The following is a 17,293-nucleotide window of genomic DNA, read 5'->3' as shown; positions in this document are numbered from 1 at the left end:
GTTTAGGGTTTATGCTTTAGGGTTTATGGTTTTAGGTTTAGTGTTTATGGTCTAGGATTTAGGGTTTACGCTTTAGGCTTTAGGGTTTGGGGTTTTGGGTTAATTGTGTAGGGTGTAGTGTTTAGGGTTTAGGGTTTATGGTTTATGGTTTGGGGTTGACGGTTTATGTTTTAGGGTTTAAGCTTTAGGGTTTGTGGTTTAGGGTTTAGGGTTTATGGTTTGGCAGTAAGGGTTTATGGTTTAGGATTTAAGGTTTGTGGTTTAGGGTTTAGTGTTTAGGGTTTAGGCTTTAAGGTTTGTGGTTAAGGGTTTAGTGTTTATGGTTATATTTAGGGTTTATAATTTAGGCTTTAGGGTTTGTGCTTTAGGGTTTATTCTTTAGGGTTTTTGGTTTGGGGTTTAGGGTTTAGGGTTTATTGTTTAGGGTTTAGGCTTTATGCTTTAGGGTTTATGGTTTAGGCTTTAGACTTTAGGGTTTATGGTTTGGGGATGAGGGTTTATGGTTTATGGTTTAGAGTTTAGGGTTTAGGGTTTAGGCTTTAGGGTTTGTGGTTTAGGATTTAGTGTTTATGGTTTATGGTTTGGGGATTAGGGTTTAGGGTTTCGGGTTTATGCTTTATTGTTTAGGGTTAAGAGTTTATGGTTTAGCCTTTTGGGATTATGGTTTGGGGTTTAGGGTTTAGTGTTTAGGGTTTAGGGTTTATGCTTTAGTCTTTATGGTTTAGGGTTTTAGGGTTTACGATTTAGGGTTTACTATTTAGGATTTAGGGTTTGTGGTTTAGGGTTTATTGGTTAGGGTTTAGATTTAGGGTTTAGGGTTTAGGCTTTATGGTTTAGGGTTTAGGCTTTATGATTTAGGGTTTATGCCTTAGGCTTTAGGGTTTGTGGTTTAGGCTTGAGTTTTTAGGGTTTATGGTTTGGGGTTGAGTGTTTAAGGTTTAGGCTTTAGGATTTATGGTGTGCGGTTTAGGGTTTAGGGTTTAGAGTTTAGGGTTTTATGCTTTAAGGTTTAGGGTGTAGGATTTGGGGTTTGTTGTTTAGGATTTAGTGCTTATGGTTTATGGTTTGGGGTTTATGGTTTAGGGTTTTTGGTTTATACTTTAGGGTTTATGGTTTAGGCTTTTGGGGTTTAGGGTTTATGATTTAGGGTTTATGGTTTAGGGTATAAGGTTTAGGGTTTAGGGTTTGTGGTTTAAAGTTTAGTGTTTAGGGTTTAGGAATTAGGGTTTATGGTTTGGCGTTGAGAGTTTATGGTTTAGGGTTTAGGGTTTATAGTCTAGGGTTTAGGCTTTAGGATTTTTGGTTTAAGGTTTGGGATGAAGGGTTTAGGGTTTATGGTTTGGGGTTGAGGGTTTAGGCTTTAGGTTTTAGGCTTTAGGCTTTAGGGTTTGTGGTTTAAGGTTTAGGGTTTAGGGTTTAGGGTTTAGGGTTTATTGTTTATGGCTTAGGGTTGATGGTTTATGGTTTAGGCTTTAGGCTTTAGGTTTTGTGGCTTATGGTTTAGGGTGTAGGATTTAGGGTTTATGGTTTAAGGTTTATGGTTTGGTGTTGAGGGATTAGTGTTTAAGCTTTAGGCTTTATGCTTTAGGGTTTATGGTTTAGGGTTTAGGGTTTAGGGTTTGTGGTTTAGCATTTAGTGTTTAGGGTTTAGGATTTAGGCTTTAGGCTTTAGGCTTTAGGGTTTGTGGTTTATGGTTAAAGGTGTATGGTTTAGGGTTTAGGGTTTATGATTTGGTGTTGAGGGTTTATGGTTCCGGGTTTAAGGCTTTATGGTTTGTGGTTTAGGATTTAGGGTTTATGGTTTGGGGTTGAGGGTTTATGGTTTAGGGTTTAGGCTTTAGGTTTTGTGGTTTCAGGTTTAGGGTGTAGGGTTTAGGGTTTAGGATTTATGGTTTGGGGTTGAAGGTTTATGGTTTAGGATTTAGGCTTTAGGGTTTGTGGTTTAGTGTTTAGGGTTTAATGTTGAGGGTTTAGCATTTACACTTAGGGTTTAGGGTTTAGGATTTGTACTATGTGGTTTAAGGTTTAGGGTGTAGGGTTTAGGGTTTAGGGTTTAGGGTTTATGGCTTGGGGTTGATGGTTTATGGTTTAGGCTTTAGGCTTTAGGTTTTGTGGTTTATGGTTTAGGATGTAGGGTTTAGGGTTTAGAGTTTAGGGTTTAGGGTTTATGGTTTGGGGTTGAGGGGTTAGTGTTTAAGGTTTAGGGTTTATGCTTTAGGGATTATGGTTTAGGGTTTAGGGTTTAGGGTTTGTGGTTTAGGATTTAATGTTTATGGTTTAGGATTTAGGGTTTAGGCTTTAGGCTTTAGGGTTTATGGTTAGGATTTAGGATTTTGTTTTAAGGTTTAAGGTTTAGGATTTAGTGTTTATGGTTTGGGGTTGAAGCTATATGGTTTAAGGTTTAGGGTTTATAGTTTAGGGTTTAGGTGTTTTTCTGGTTTAGGGTTGAGGGTTTAAGGTTTAAGATTTAGTGTATAGAGTTTATGGTCTAGGGTGTATGGTTTAGGGTTTATGGTTTAGGATTTGGGGTTGAGGGTTTATGGTTTAGGGTTTATGATTCGGGGTTGACTGTTTACGATTTAGGGTTTAGCCTTTAGAGTTTGTGGTTTAGGGTTTATGGTGTATCATTTAGGGTTTAGGGTTTATGGTTTGGGGTTGAGGGTTTATGGTTTAGGGCTTAGGGATTATAGTTTAGCATTTAGGCTTTAGGGTTTGTGGTTTAAGGTTTACGGTGTAGTATTTTTTTGGGTTTATGCTGTAGTGTTTAGGGTTTATGGTTTGGGATTAAGGGTTTATGGTTTAGTTAGGCTTTAGGGTTTGTGGTTTAAGGTTTAGAGTGTAGGCTTTTGGGTTTAGGGTTTATGGTTTGTGGTTGAGGGTTTATGCTTTAGGATTTAGTCTTTAGGGTTTGTGGTTTAGGCTTTAGTGTGTAGGGTTTATGGTTTAGGGTTTAGGGTTTAGGATTTATGGTTTGGGTTTAGGGTTTAAGGTTTAGGGTTTATGCTTTAGGGTTTAGAGTTTAGGCTTTAGGGTTTAGGGTTTGTGGTTTTTGGTTTAGTGTTTATGGTCTAGGATTTAGGATTTACGCTTTAGGCTTTAGGGTTTGGGGTTTTGGGTTAATGGTGTAGGGTGTAGTGTTTAGGGTTTAGGGTTTATGGTTTATGGTTTGGGGTTGACGGTTTATGTTTTAGGGTTTAGGCTTTAGTGTTTGTGGTTTAGGGTTTAGGGTTTATGGTTTGGCGGTAAGGGTTTATGGTTTAGGATTTAAGGTTTGTGGTTTAGGGTTTAGTGTTTAAGGTTTCGGCTTTAAGGTTTGTGGTTAAGGGTTTAGTATTTATGGTTATATTTAGGGTGTATGATTTAGGCTTTAGGGTTTGTGCTTTAGGGTTTATTCTTTAGGGTTTTTGGTTTGGGTTTATGGTTTAGGGTTTAGGGTTTAGTGTTTAGGGTTTATGCTTTAGGGTTTATGGTTTGGGGTTGAGGGTTTATGGTTTATGGTTTAGAGTTTAGGGTTTAGGGTTTATGCTTTAGGGTTTGTGGTTTAGGATTTAGTGTTTATGGTTTATGGTTTGGGGATTTGGGTTTAGGGTTTAGGGTTTATGCTTTAGGGTTTAGGATTTAGTGTTTATGGTTTAACCTTTTGGGATTATGGTTTGGGGTTTATGGTTTAGGGTTTAGGGTTTAGGGTTTAAGGTTTAGGGTTTAGGGTTTAGGGTTTAGGGTTTATGGTTTATGCTTTAGTCTTTATGGTTTAGGGTTTGGGATTTAGGGTTTATGGTTTGGGGTTTAGGGTTTAGGGTTTAGGGTTTAGGGTTTATGGTTTAGTGTTTAGGCTTTATAGTTTGTGGTTTAGGGTTTAGTGGTTAGGGTTTAGATTTAGGGTTTGTGGTTTTAGGTTTAGTGTTTATGGTCTAGGATTTAGGGTTTACGCTTTAGGCTTTAGGGTTTGGGATTTTGGGTTAATGGTGTAGGGTGTAGTGTTTAGGGTTTAGGGTTTATGGTTTATGGTTTGGGGTTGACAGTTTATGTTTTAGGGTTTAGGCTATAGGGTTTGTGGTTTAGGGTTTATGGTTTGGCGGTAAGGGTTTATGGTTTAGGATTTAAGGTTTGTGGTTTAGGGTTTAGTGTTTAGGGTTTATGCTTTAAGGTTTGTGGTTAAGGGTTTAGTGTTTATGGTTATATTTAGGGTTTATGATTTAGTCTTTAGGGTTTGTGCTTTAGGGTTTATTCTTTAGGTTTTTTGGTTTGGGGTTTAGGATTTAGGGTTTATGGTTTAGGCTTTAGGGTTTATGGTTTAGGCTTTAGGCTTTAGGGTTTATGGTTTGGGGTTGAGAATTTATGGTTTATGGTTTAGAGTTTAGGGTTTAGGGTTTAGGCTTTAGGGTTTGTGGTTTAGGATTTAGTGTTTATGGTTTAGGGTTTAGGGTTTATGCTTTAGGGTTTAGTATTTAGAGTTTATGGTTTAACCTTTTGGGATTATGGTTTGGGGTTTATGGTTTAGGATTTAGGGTTTAGGGTTTAGGGTTTAAGGTTTAGGGTTTAGGGTTTAGGGTTTAGGGTTTATGCTTTAGTCTTTATGGTTTAGGGTTTAGGGTTTATGATTTAGGGTTTATGGTTTGGGGTTTATGGTTTAGGGTTTAGGGTTTAGGGTTTGGGTTTAGGGTTTAGGGTTTATGGTTTAGGGTTTAGGGATTAGGGTTTATGGTTTGGGGTTTATGGTTTGGGTTTAGGGTTTAGGGTTTATGGTTTAGGGTTTAGGGTTTAGGGTTTAGGGTTTATGGTTTGGGTTTAGGGTTTAGGGTTTAGGGTTTAGGGTTTAGGGTTTAGGGTTATGCTTTAGTGTTTATGGTTTTAGGTTTAGTGTTTATGGTCTAGGATTTAGGGTTTACGCTTTAGGCTTTAGGGTTTGGGGTTTTGGGTTAATTGTGTAGGGTGTAGTGTTTAGGGTTTAGGGTTTATGGTTTATGGTTTGGGGTTGACGGTTTATGTTTTAGGGTTTAGGCTTTAGGGTTTGTGGTTTAGGGTTTAGGGTTTATGGTTTGGCAGTAAGGGTTTATGGTTTAGGATTTAAGGTTTGTGGTTTAGGGTTTAGTGTTTAGGGTTTAGGCTTTAAGGTTTGTGGTTAAGGGTTTAGTGTTTATGGTTATATTTAGGGTTTATGATTTAGGCTTTAGGGTTTGTGCTTTAGGGTTTATTCTTTAGGGTTTTTGGTTTGGGGTTTAGGGTTTAGGGTTTATTGTTTAGGGTTTAGGCTTTATGCTTTAGGGTTTATGGTTTAGGCTTTAGACTTTAGGGTTTATGGTTTGGGGATGAGGGTTTATGGTTTATGGTTTAGAGTTTAGGGTTTAGGGTTTAGGCTTTAGGGTTTGTGGTTTAGGATTTAGTGTTTATGGTTTATGGTTTGGGGATTAGGGTTTAGGGTTTCGGGTTTATGCTTTATTGTTTAGGGTTAAGAGTTTATGGTTTAGCCTTTTGGGATTATGGTTTGGGGTTTAGGGTTTAGGGTTTAGGGTTTAGGGTTTATGCTTTAGTCTTTATGGTTTAGGGTTTTAGGGTTTAGGATTTAGGGTTTACTATTTAGGCTTTAGGGTTTGTGGTTTAGGGTTTATTGGTTAGGGTTTAGATTTAGGGTTTAGGCTTTATGATTTAGGGTTTATGTTTTAGGGTTTATGGTTTGTGGTTTAGGCTTTAGTCTTTAGGGTTTATGGTTTAGGGTTGAGTGTTTAGGGTTTATGCTTTAGGGTTTATGGTTTAGGGTTTATGGTTTGCGGTTTAGGGTTTATGGTTTAGGGTTTAGAGTTTAGGGTTTTATGCTTTAAGGTTTAGGGTATAGGCTTTAGGGTTTGTGGTTTAGGATTTAGTGCTTATGGTTTATGGTTTGGGGTTTATGGTTTAGGGTTTATGGTTTGGTCTTTAGGGTTTAGGATTTATGCTTTTGGTATTTAGGGTTTGGGATTTAGGCTTTAGGTTTTAGGCTTTAGGGTTTGTGGTTTAGGGTTTAGTCTTTAGGGTTTGTGGTTTTGGGTTGAGTGTTTAGGGTTTAAGGTTTAGGGTTTATGCTTTAGGGTATAGGGTTTAGGCTTTAGGGTTTATAGTTTGGGTTGAGGGCTTCTGGTTTAGGGTTTAGAGTTTAGGTTTTATGCTTTATGGTTTAGGGTTTAGGCCTTAGTGTTTGTGGTTTAGGATTTAGTGTTTATGGTTTATGGGTTAGGGTTTAGGGTTTAGGGTTTAGGGTTTATACTTTAGGGTTTATGCTTTAGGGTTTAGGCATTTGGGTTTAGGGTTTAGGGGTTATGGTTTGGGGTTGAGGGTTTAGGGTTCAAGGTTTAGGGTTTATGCTTTAGTCTTTAGGGTTTAGGGTTTAGACTTTAGGGTTTCTTGTTTAGGGTTTAGTGTTTAGGGTTTCTGGTTTAGGTTTGATGGTTTGTGGTTTTGGATTTAGGGTTTAAGGTTTAAGGTTTATGCTTTTGGGTTTAGGCTCTAGGGTTTGTGGTTTAAGGTTTAGTGTTTAGGGTTTATGGTTTGGGGTTTAAGGTTTAGGGTTTAGGGTTTATGCTTTAGGGTTTATGGTTTAGAGTTTATGGTTTAGGCTTTAGGGTTCGTGGTTTAGGGTTTAGTGTTTAGGGTTTATGATTTAGGGTTTAGGCTTTAGGCTTTAAGTTTTGTGGTTTAGGGTTAAGGGTTTAAGGTTTAGGGTTTAGTGTTTATGGTTTGGGTTGAAGGTATATGGTTTAAGGTTTAGGGTCTATAGTTTAGGGTTTAGGCTTTAGGGTTTAGGCTTTATGTTTTGTGGTTTAGGATTTAGGGTTTAGGCTTTAGGGTTTAGACTTTAGGATTTTGTGTTTGGGCTTTAGGATTTATGATTTAGGGTTTAGGGTTTAAGGTTTAGGGTTTAGGGTTTATGGTATAGAGTTTAGGGTCTAGGGTGTAGGGTTTAGGGTTTATAGTTTACGGTTTGGGGTTGAGAGTTTATGGTTTAGGGTTTATGGTTTGGGGTTGACAGTTTACGGTTTATGGTTTAGCCTTTAGAGTTTGTGGTTTAGGGTTTAGGTTGTATCGTTTAGGGATTAATGTTTAGGGTTTAGGGTTTATTGTTTAGGGTTTAGGCTTTATGCTTTTGGGTTTATGGTTTAGGCTTTAGACTTTAGGGTTTATGGTTTGGGGATGAGGGTTTATGGTTATGGTTTAGAGTTTAGGGTTTAGGGTTTAGGCTTTAGGGTTTGTGGTTTAGGATTTAGTGTTTATGGTTTATGGTTTGGGGATTAAGGTTTAGGGTTTCGGGTTTATGCTTTATTGTTTAGGGTTAAGAGTTTATGGTTTAGCCTTTTGGGATTATGGTTTGGGGTTTAGGGTTTAGGGTTTAGGGTTTATGGTTTATGCTTTAGTCTTTATGGTTTAGGGTTTTAGGGTTTAGGATTTAGGGTTTACTATTTAGGCTTTAGGGTTTGTGGTTTAGGGTTTATTGGTTAGGGTTTAGATTTAGTGTTTAGGCTTTATGATTTAGGGTTTAGGTTTTAGGCTTTAGGGTTTGTGGATTAGGCTTTAGTCTTTAGGGTTTATGGTTTAGGGTTGATTGTTTAGGGTTTATGCTTTAGGGTTTAGGGTTTAGGGTTTATGGTTTGCGGTTTAGGGTTTATGGTTTAGGGTTTAGAGTTTAGGGTTTTATGCTTTAAGGTTTAGGGTATAGGCTTTAGGGTTTGTGGTTTAGGATTTAGTGCTTATGGTTTATGGTTTGGGGTTTATGGTTTAGGGTTTATGGTTTGGTCTTTAGGGTTTAGGATTTATGCTTTTGGTATTTAGGGTTTGGGATTTAGGCTTTAGGTTTTAGGCTTTAGGGTTTGTGGTTTAGGGTTTAGTCTTTAGGGTTTGTGGTTTTGGGTTGAGTGTTTAGGGTTTAAGGTTTAGGGTTTATGCTTTAGGGTATAAGGTTTAGGCTTTAGGGTTTATAGTTTGGGTTGAGGGCTTCTGGTTTAGGGTTTAGAGTTTAGGTTTTATGCTTTATGGTTTAGGGTTTAGGCCTTAGTGTTTGTGGTTTAGGATTTAGTGTTTATGGTTTATGGGTTGGGGTTTAGGGTTTAGTGTTTAGGGTTTAGGGTTTATACTTTAGGGTTTATGCTCTAGGGTTTAGGCATTTGGGTTTAGGGGTTATGGTTTGGGGTTGAGGGTTTATGGTTCAAGGTTTAGGGTTTATGCTTTAGTCTTTAGGGTTTAGGGTTTAGACTTTAGGGTTTCTTGTTTAGGGTTTAGTGTTTAGGGTTTCTGGTTTAAGTTTGATGGTTTGTGGTTTTGGATTCAGGGTTTAAGGTTTAAGGTTTATGCTTTTGGGTTTAGGCTCTAGGGTTTGTGGTTTAAGGTTTAGTGTTTAGGGTTTATGGTTTGGGGTTTAAGGTTTAGGGTTTAGGGTTTATGCTTTAGGGTTTATGGTTTAGAGTTTATGGTTTAGGCTTTAGGGTTCGTGGTTTAGGGTTTAGTGTTTAGGGTTTATGATTTAGGGTTTAGGCTTTAGTGTTTATGGTTTGGGTTGAAGGTATATGGTTTAAGGTTTAGGGTCTATAGTTTAGGGTTTAGGCTTTAGGGTTTAGGCTTTATGGTTTGTGGTTTAGGATTTAGGGTTTAGGCTTTAGGGTTTAGACTTTAGGATTTTGTGTTTGGGCTTTAGGATTTATGATTTAGGGTTTAGGGTTTAAGGTTTAGGGTTTAGGGTTTAGGGTATAGAGTTTAGGGTGTAGGGTGTAGGGTTTAGGGTTTATAGTTTACGGTTTGGGGTTGAGAGTTTATGGTTTAGGGTTTATGGTTTGGGGTTGACAGTTTACGGTTTAGGGTTTAGCCTTTTGAATTTGTGGTTTAGGGTTTAGGTTGTATCGTTTAGGGTTTAGATTTATGGTTTGGGGTTGAGGGTTTATGGTTTAACGTTTATAGTTTATAGTTTATGGTTTAGGCATGTTTGTGGTTTAGGGTTTAGGGTTTAAGGTTTAGGGTTTAGGGTTTAGGGTTTGTGGTTTAGGATTTAGGGTTTATGGTTTAGAGTTTAGCCTTTAGAGTTTAGGGTTTAGTGTTTGTGCTTTAGGGTTTTTTGTTTATGGTTTAGTGTTTAGGATTTTGGATTCAAGATTTATGGTTTAGGGTTTAGGGTCTAGGGTGTAGGGTTTAGGGTCTAGGGTTTAGGGTTTAGGGTTTATAGTGTATGTTTGGGGTTAAGGGTTTATGGTTTAGAGATTATGGTTTGGGGTTGATGGTTTATAGTTTAGGGTTTATGGTTTAGGGTTTAGGGTGTAGCATTTAGGGTTTAGGGTTTATGGATTGGCGTTGAGGGTTTATGGTTTAGGGTTTAGGGTTTATTGTCTAGGGTTTAGGCTTTAGGGTTTATGGTTTATGGTTTGGGGTGAAGGGATTAGGGTGAAGGGATTAGGGTTTATGGTTTACGATTTTGGGTTGAGGGTTTATGGTTTAGGGTTTATGGTACGGGGTTAACAGTTTACGCTTTAGGGTTTAGCCTTTAGAGTTTGTGGTTTAGGGTTTAGGGTGTATCGTTTAGGGTATAGGGTTTATGGTTTGGGGTTGAAGGTTTATGGTTTAGGACTTAGGGATTAATGTTTAGCGTTTAGGCTTTAGGGTTTGTGGTTTGAGGTTTACGGTGTAGTATTTTTTTGGGTTTAGGCTGTAGGTTTTAGGGTTTATGGTTTGGGGTTAAGGGTTTATGGTTTAGTTAGGCTTTAGGGTTTGTGGTTTAAGGTTTAGGGTGTTGGCTTTTGGGTTTAGGGTTTATGGTTTTTGGTTTTTGGTTGAGGGTTTATGCTTTAGGATTTAGTCTTTAGGGCATGTGGTTTAGGCTTTAGGGTGTAGGGTTTAGGGTTTAGGATTTAGGGATTAGGGATTATGGTTTATGGTTTGGGTTTAGGGTTTAAGGTTTAGGGTTTATGCTTTAGGGTTTAGGCTTTAGGCTTTAGGGTTTGTGGTTTTAGGCTTAGTGTTTAGGTTTTAGGATTTAGGGTTTACGCTTTAGGCTTTAGGGTTTGGGGTTTTGGGTTAAGGGTGTAGGATTTTAGGGTTAGGGTTTAGGGTTTATGGTTTATGGTTTGGGGTTGACGGTTTATGTTTTAGGGTTTAGGATTTAGGGTTTGTGGTTTAGGGTGTAGTGTTTATGGTTTGGCGTTAAGAGTTTGTGGTTTAGGGTTTAGTGTTTAGGGTTTAGGCTTTAAGGTTTGTGGTTTAGGGTTTAGTGTTTATGGTTTAGATTTAGGGTTTATGCTTTAGGCTTTAGGGTTTGTGCTTTAGGGTTTATTCTTTAGGGTTTATGGTTTGGGGTTTAGGGTCTAGGGTTTAGGGTTTATAGTTTGGGGTTGAGGGTTTATGGTTTTATGGTTTAGAGTTTAGGGTTTAGGCTTTAGGCTTTAGGGTTTGTGGTTTAGGATTTAGAGTTTATGGTTTATGGTTTGGGGATTAGGGTTTATGGTTTAGGGTTTATTCTTTAGGGTTTAGGGTTTAGGGTTTAGATTTTATGGTTAAGCCTTTTGGGATTATGGTTTGGGGTTGAAGGTTTAGGGTTTAGGGTTTATGGTTTAGGGTTTAGGGATTAGGGTTTATGGTTTATGGTTTAGGGTTTATGCTTTAGTCTTTATGGTTTAGGGTTTAGGGTTTAGGGTTTATAGTTTGGGGTTGAGGGTTTAGGGTTTAGGGTTTATCATTTATGGTTTAGGGCTTAGGGTTTAGGGTTTAGGGCTTAGGGTGTAGCATTTAGGGTTTAGGGTTTATGGATTGGCATTGAGGGTTTATGGTTTAGGGTTTAAGGTTTATTGTCTAGGGTTTAGGCTTTAGGGTTTGCAGTTTATGGTTTGGGGTGAAGGGTTTAGGATTTATATTTTAGGGTGAAAGGTTTAGGGTTTATGGTTTACGATTTGGGGTTGAGGGTTTATGGTTCGGGGTTGACAGTTTACGGTTTAGGGTTTAGCCTTTAGAGTTTGTGGTTTAGGGTTTATGGTGTATCATTTAGGGTTTAGGGTTTATGGTTTGGGGTTGAGGGTTTATGGTTCAAGGCTTAGGGATTATAGTTTAGCGTTTAGGCTTTAGGGTTTGTGGTTTAAGGTTTACGGTGTAGTATTTTTTTGGGTTTAGGCTGTAGGGTTTAGGGTTTATTGTTTGGGGTTAAGGGTTTATGGTTTAGTTAGGCTTTAGGGTTTGTGGTTTAAGGTTTAGGGTGTCGACTTTTGGGTTTAGGGTTTATGGTTTATGGTTGAGGGTTTATGCTTTAGGATAAGTCTTTAGGGCTTGTGGTTTAGGCTTTAGGGTTTAGGGTTTAGGGTTTAGGATTTGGAGTTTAGGGTTTATGGTTTATGGTATGGGTTTAGGGTTTAAGGTTTAGGGTTTATGCTTTAGGGTTTAGGGTTTAGGCTTTAGGGTTTGTGGTTTTAGGTTTATTGTTTAGGGTTTACGCTTTAGGCTTTAGGGTTTGGGATTTTGGGTTAAGGGTGTAGGGTGTAGTGTTTAGGGTTTAGGGTTTATGGTTTATGGTTTGGGGTTGACGGTTTATGTTTTAGGGTTTAGGCTTTAGGGTTTGTAGTTTAGGGTATAGGGTTTATGGTTTGGCGTTAAGGGTTTATGGTTTAGGATTTAGGGTTTGTGGTTTAGGGTTTAGTATTTATGGTTTAGGCTTTAAGGTTTGTGGTTTAGGGTTTAGTGTTTATGGTTTAGATTTAGGGTTTATGCTTTAGGCTTTAGGGTTTGTGCTTTAGGGTTTATTCTTTAGGGTTTATGGTTTAGGATTTAGGGTTTAGGGTTTGGGTTTATGGTTTCGGGTTGAGGGTTTATGGTTTATGGTTTAGAGTTTAGGGTTTAGGGTTTAGGCTTTAGCGTTTGTGGTTTAGGATTTAGTGTTTATGGTTTATGGTTTGGGGATTAGGGTTTATGGTTTAGGGTTTATGCTTTAGGGTTTAGGGTTTAGAGTTTATGGTTTAGCCTATTGGGATTATGGTTTTGGGGTTGAGGGTTTAGGGTTTAGGGTTTAAGATTTATGGTTGGGGGTTGAGGGTTTAGGGTTTAGGATTTAGGGTTTATCATTTATAGTTTAGAGCTTAGGGTTTAGGGTTTAAGGTTTAGGGTTTAGGCTTTATGGTTTAGGGTTTATGCCTTAGGCTTTAGGGTTTGTGGTTTAGGCTTGAGTTTTTAGGGTTTATGGTTTGGGGTTGAGTGTTTGGGGTTTAGGCTTTAGGATTTATGGTGTGCGGTTTAGGGTTTAGGGTTTAGAGTTTAGGGTTTTTTGCTTTAAGGTTTAGGGTGTAGGATTTGGGGTTTTTTGTTAGGATTTAGTGCTTATGGTTTATGGTTTGGGGTTTATGGTTTAGGGTTTTTGGTTTATACTTTAGGGTTTATGGTTTAGGCTTTTGGGGTTTAGGGTTTATGATTTAGGGTTTATGGTTTAGGGTATATGGTTTAGGGTTTAGGGTTTGTGGTTTAAAGTTTAGTGTTTAGGGTTTAGGATTTAGGGTTTATGGTTTGGCGTTGAGAGTTTATGGTTTAGGGTTTAGGGTTTATAGTCTAGGGTTTAGGCTTTAGGATTTTTGGTTTAAGGTTTGGGATGAAGGGTTTAGGGTTTATGGTTTGGGGTTGAGGGTTTAGGCTTTATGTTTTAGGCTTTAGGCTTTAGGGTTTGTGGTTTAAGGTTTAGGGTTTAGGGTTTAGGGTTTAGGGTTTATGGTTTATGGCTTAGGGTTGATGGTTTATGGTTTAGGCTTTAGGCTTTAGGTTTTGTGGCTTATGGTTTATGGTGTAGGATTTAGGGTTTATGGTTTAAGGTTTATGGTTTGGTGTTGAGGGATTAGTGTTTAAGCTTTAGGCGTTATGCTTTAGGGTTTATGGTTTAGGGTTTAGGGTTTAGGGTTTGTGGTTTAGCATTTAGTGTTTAGGGTTTAGGATTTAGGCTTTAGGCTTTAGGCTTTAGGGTTTGTGGTTTATGGTTAAAGGTGTATGGTTTAGGGTTTAGGGTTTATGATTTGGTGTTGAGGGTTTATGGTTCCGGGTTTAAGGCTTTATGGTTTGTGGTTTAGGATTTAGGGTTTATGGTTTGGGGTTGAGGGTTTATGGTTTAGGGTTTAGGCTTTAGGGTTTGTGGTTTCAGGTTTAGGGTGTAGGGTTTAGGGTTTAGGGTTTATGGTTTGGGGTTGAAGGTTTATGGTTTAGGATTTAGGCTTTAGGGTTTGTGGTTTAGTGTTTAGGGTTTAATGTTGAGGGTTTAGCATTTACACTTAGGGTTTAGGGTTTAGGATTTGTACTATGTGGTTTAAGGTTTAAGGTGTAGGGTTTAGGGTTTAGGGTTTAGGGTTTATGGCTTGGGGTTGATGGTTTATGGTTTAGGCTTTAGGCTTTAGGTTTTGTGGTTTATGGTTTAGGATGTAGGGTTTAGGGTTTAGGGTTTAGGGTTTAGGGTTTATGGTTTGGGGTTGAGGGGTTAGTGTTTAAGGTTTAGGGTTTATGCTTTAGGGATTATGGTTTAGGGTTTATGCTTTAGGGTTTGTGGTTTAGGATTTAATGTTTATGTTTTAGGATTTAGGCTTTAGGCTTTAGGGTTTATGGTTTATGGTTAAAGGTGTAGGGTTTAGGGTTTAGGATTTTGTTTTAAGGTTTAAGGTTTAGGATTTAGTGTTTATGGTTTGGAGTTGAAGCTATATGGTTTAAGGTTTAGGGTTTATAGTTTAGGGTTTAGGTGTTTTTGTGGTTTAGGGTTGAGGGTTTAAGGTTTAAGATTTAGTGTATAGAGTTTATGGTCTAGGGTGTATGGTTTAGGGTTTATTGTTTACGATTTGGGGTTGAGGGTTTATGGTTTAGGGTTTATGATTCGGGGTTGACTGTTTACGATTTAGGGTTTAGCCTTTAGAGTTTGTGGTTTAGGGTTTATGGTGTATCATTTAGGGTTTAGGGTTTATGGTTTGGGGTTGAGGGTTTATGGTTTAGGGCTTAGGGATTATAGTTTAGCATTTAGGCTTTAGGGTTTGTGGTTTAAGGTTTACGGTGTAGTATTTTTTTTGGGTTTATGCTGTAGGGTTTAGGGTTTATGGTTTGGGATTAAGGGTTTATGGTTTAGGTAGGCTTTAGGGTTTGTGGTTTAAGGTTTAGAGTGTAGGCTTTTGGGTTTAGGGTTTATGGTTTGTGGTTGAGGGTTTATGCTTTAGGATTTAGTCTTTAGGGTTTGTGGTTTAGGCTTTAGTGTGTAGGGTTTAGGGTTTAGGATTTATGGTTTGGGTTTAGGGTTTAAGGTTTAGGGTTTAAAGTTTAGGCTTTAGGGTTTGTGGTTTTTGGTTTAGTGTTTATGGTCTAGGATTTAGGGTTTACGCTTTAGGCTTTAGGGTTTGGGGTTTTGGGTTAATGGTGTAGGGTGTAGTGTTTAGGGTTTAGGGTTTATGGTTTATGGTTTGGGGTTGACGGTTTATGTTTTAGGGTTTAGGCTTTAGGGTTTGTGGTTTAGGGTTTAGGGTTTATGGTTTGGCGGTAAGGGTTTATGGTTTAGGATTTAAGGTTTGTGGTTTAGGGTTTAGTGTTTAGGGTTTCGGCTTTAAGGTTTGTGGTTAAGGGTTTAGTATTTATGGTTATATTTAGGGTTTATGATTTAGGCTTTAGGGTTTGTGCTTTAGGGTTTATTCTTTAGGGTTTTTGGTTTGGGGTTTAGGGTTTAGTGTTTAGGGTTTAGGGTTTATGGTTTAGGCTTTAGGCTTTAGGGTTTATGGTTTGGGGTTAAGGGTTTATGGTTTATGGTTTAGAGTTTAGGGTTTAGGCTTTAGGCTTTAGGGTTTGTGGTTTAAGATTTAGTGTTTATGGTTTATGGTTTGGGGATTTGGGTTTAGGGTTTAGGGTTTATGCTTTAGGGTTTAGGATTTAGAGTTTATGGTTTAACCTTTTGGGATTATGGTTTGGGGTTTATGGTTTAGGGTTTATGGTTTAGGGTTTAGGGTTTAGGGTTTAAGGTTTAGGGTTTAGGGTTTAGGGTTTAGGGTTTAGGGTTTATGCTTTAGTCTTTATGGTTTAGGGTGTAGGATTTAGGGTTTATGGTTTGGGGTTTATGGTTTAGGGTTTAGGGTTTAGGGTTTAGGGTTTATGGTTTAGTGTTTAGGCTTTATGGTTTGTGGTTTAGGGTTTAGTGGTTAGGGTTTAGATTTAGGGTTTGTGGTTTTAGGTTTAGTGTTTATGGTCTAGGATTTAGGGTTTACGCTTTAGGCTTTAGGGTTTGGGATTTTGGGTTAATGGTGTAGGGTGTAGTGTTTAGGGTTTAGGGTTTATGGTTTATGGTTTGGGGTTGACAGTTTATGTTTTAGGGTTTAGGCTTTAGGGTTTGTGGTTTAGGGTTTAGGGTTTATGGTTTGGCGGTAAGGGTTTATGGTTTAGGATTTAAGGTTTGTTGTTTAGGGTTTAGTGTTTAGGGTTTAGGCTTTAAGGTTTGTGGTTAAGGGTTTAGTGTTTATGGTTATATTTAGGGTTTATGATTTAAGGTTTATGCTTTAGGATTTAGGGTTTGTGGTTTATGGTTAAAGGTGTAGGGTTTAGGGTTTAGGGTTTATGGTTTGGGGTTGAGGGTTTATGGTTTAGGGCTTATGATTTGTGGTTGAGGGTTTATGGTTTAGGATTTAGGGTTTGTGCTTAATGGTTTAGGGTGTAGCAATTAGGGTTTAGGGTTTGGCATTGAAGGTTTAGGGTTTAGGGTTTAGGGTTTATAGTCTAGGGTTTAGGCTTTAGGGTTTGTGGTTTATGGTTTGGGGTGTATGGTTAAGGGTTTATGGTTTGGGGTTGAGTGTTTAGGGTTTAGGCTTTAGGCTTTGGGGTTTGTGGTTTAGGGTTTAGAGTGTAAGGTTTAGGATTTAGGGTTTAGGGTTTATAGCTTGGGGTTGATGGTTTATGGTTTAGGCTTTAGGCTTTAGGTTTGGTGGTTTATGGTTTAGGGTGTAGGTTTTAGGGTTTATGGTTTAGGGTTTATGGTTTGGGGTTAAGGGGTTAGTGTTTAAGGTTTAGGGTTTATTCTTTAGGGATTATGGTTTAGGGTTTATGATTTAGGTTTTGTGGTTTAGGATTTAGTGTTTATGGTTTAGGATTTAGGGTTTAGGCTTTAGGCTTTAGGGTTTGTGGTTTATGGTTAAAGGTGTAGGGTTTAGGGTTTATGGTTTAGGGTGTAGCAATTAGGGTTTAGGGTTGGGCATTGAGGGTTTCTGGTTTAGGGTTTAGGGTTTATAGTCTAGGGTTTAGGATTTAGGGTTTGTTGTTTAAGGTTTGGGGTAAAGGGTTTAGGGTTTATGGTTTGGGGTTGAGGGTTTAGGCTTTAGACTTTAGGCTTTAGGGTTTGTGGTTTAAGGTTTAGGGTGTAGGGTGTAGGGTTTAGGGTTTATGGCTTGGGGTTGATGGTTTATGGTTTAGTCTTTAGGCTTTGTGGTTTATGGTTTAGGGTGTAGGGTTTAGGGTTTATGGTTTAGGGTTTATGGTTTGGGGTTGAAGGGTTAGTGTTTAAGCGTTAGGTTTTATGATTTAGAGTTTATGGTTTAAGATTTATGGTTTAGGGTTTGTGGTTTAGGATTTAGTGTTTAGGGTTTAGGATTTAAGGTTTAGGCTTTAGGCTTTAGGGTTTGTAGTTTATGGTTAAAGGTGTAGGGTTTAGGATTTAGGGTTTATGATTTGGGGTTGAGGGTTTATGGTTCAGTGTTTAAGGCTTTATGATTTGTGGTTTAGGATTTAGGGTTTATGGTTTGGGGTTGAGGGTTTATGGTTTAGGCTTTAGGCTTTAGGGTTTTTGGTTTCAGGTGTAGGGTGTAGGGTTTAGGGTTTAGGGTTTATGGTTTGGGGTTGAAGGTTTATGGTTTAGGATTTTGGCTTTAGGGTTTGTGGTTTAGGGTTTAGGGTTTAATGTTGAGGGTTTAGAGTTTACACTTTAGGGTTTAGGGTTTGTGCTATAGGGTTTCTGGTTTAGGGTTTAGGGTTTAGGGTTTAGGATTTAGGATTTAAGATTTAGGGTTTTGTGTTTAGGTTTAGGGTCTAGGGTGTATGGTTTAGGTTTTATAGTTTATGGTTTGGCGTTGAGGGTTTATGGTTTAGGGCTTATAATTTATGGTTGAGTGTTTATGGTTTAGGGTTTAGGGTTTGTGGTTAAGGGTTTATGGTTTAGGGTTAAGGGTTTAGGGTTTAGGGTTTAGGGTTTAGGTTTTGTGGTTTAGGATTTAGTGTTTAGGGTTTAGGATTTAGGGTTTAGGGTTTAGGCTTTAGGGTTTGTGGTTTATTGTTAAAGGTGTAGGGTTTAGGGTTTATGGTTTAGGATGTAGCAATTAGG

This window comes from Arachis ipaensis, chromosome B9 (genome assembly GCF_059453495.1).
Source record: "Arachis ipaensis isolate K30076 ecotype BB chromosome B9, ASM5945349v1, whole genome shotgun sequence".
Taxonomy (NCBI): domain Eukaryota; kingdom Viridiplantae; phylum Streptophyta; class Magnoliopsida; order Fabales; family Fabaceae; genus Arachis; species Arachis ipaensis.
Note: the sequence above shows the minus strand (reverse complement) of the source record.